At 34.9% G+C, this 1,552-nt stretch overlaps 1 non-coding gene across 1 annotated transcript; it reads left to right on the top strand.

The window, feature by feature from the left end:
• Positions 1 to 348: 348 nt before the first annotated feature.
• On the top strand, positions 349 to 420 carry TRNAT-UGU (transfer RNA threonine (anticodon UGU)). The gene has a single exon. It is a non-coding gene; the product is annotated as a tRNA-Thr (tRNA).
• Positions 421 to 1,552: the final 1,132 nt, after the last annotated feature.

Raw genomic sequence — 1,552 nt, 5'->3', positions numbered from 1 at the left:
GAGATGGAAAGAAAAACCAACAAAATGTTGGGAGGGCCTTCATACCCAGAATGTGCAAGTGTGTGTGTGTGTGTGTGTGTGTGTGTGTGTGTGTGTGTGTGTGTGTATAAAGGTGAATGATGCAATGTGTGTAAGGGGTCTGGCATGTTGCCTATGAGGCTTCACTGTATGTGTACAAAGTGAGTCATGTTGTGAAGTTGTCTGCCTAGGCAGTTCATCCATAATTTGGCAGTTTAGAGTATGAATGAGACTAAATACAACGCCTTTTTTTCATGGGAACACAAACTGTTGGGGAAATGACTTAATACACATATACAGTATATACTGTATATACGCTCACTTCCCTAAGCCTCCTTAGCTCAGGGGCAGAGCACTGGTCTTGTAAACCAGGGGTCGAGAGTTCGATTCTCTCAGGGGGCAAGGAGTGATTTTGATAGACATGAAATTATCAACATCACTCAGGAATAAGGGAGCTATAAAGATAAATAAAGCAAAAAAGAGCGTCAATAACATTACAAAGCGAAGTTAATAGACACCAATATTTCTAAGGGTGGAGCATTTTTCCCACTATGAGCTTAATGTTTTAGCCTGTTTCTTTGTGGTTCTAACAAATTACAACGGATAATAAAACAGATTTCTAACAAATTGCTACAGATTATAAAATAGATATCTTTACAACCGATAGTAAAACAGGGTATCGACGAAAACTATGCATCAAAGCCTTCTTACGATATGTTAGCGACAGGATACTCCGATCTCGGTAAACACTCATTTTCCATTTTACAATTCCCAGACTCATTGGAACTTTGATGGAATAATGGCAACTGTAGGCTACACGGTCGGAAACGAGGGCAGCTGTCATCATATAACATCTACTGTAGCTGATTAGATGACACTCAGTTTCCATAAAGACAATTTTAATGATAGGAAGCGTAGTGATAAATACAAATATTACTAAATATGAGACTGCCATCATTTACTAGTCTGCAACTCATGACTGAATCGAACGACGTGTGAATAAAAAAAAACAAAAGGACTGGAAGGAAAGCTACGATGAATGAAAAAAAAAAGAAACTCGGGTGAATGATACCCATGAAAATAATGCAGATAATGGTTTTATTAAGATTTTATTAAGTCCAGGAATTAACGGTCAACAATAAAGACAGAAATGTAAAAACTAATAAAAGAGAACTTTCCCAGGGACAAGAATTACGGAATCCAAGAAACCTAAGCTAATTGTATCAGGAAAAAACAAAACGTAAAACACAATTTATATGAACAACTATAAACTACAAAAAAAAAAAAAAATACAAGCGTAAAAATTAGATTAAGCTAAAAGAAATTGTACAAGATTAAAAAAATTATGGTGGTCAATTAGTGGGAAACTTTTTAATGGTAAGTGATAATAGTTAAGGACCGAAAAGAATTACCTTTATGGGGAAGTACGATTTGCCGTAACAACTTGATGAAGGAACACTTTATACAACTGAAATCATCCCAGTTGATTATATATATATATATATATATATATATATATATATATATATATATA

Source organism: Macrobrachium rosenbergii, chromosome 51, assembly GCF_040412425.1.
Source record: "Macrobrachium rosenbergii isolate ZJJX-2024 chromosome 51, ASM4041242v1, whole genome shotgun sequence".
NCBI lineage: Eukaryota > Metazoa > Arthropoda > Malacostraca > Decapoda > Palaemonidae > Macrobrachium > Macrobrachium rosenbergii.
Note: the sequence above shows the minus strand (reverse complement) of the source record. Positions and strands in the feature narration are given on the sequence as shown.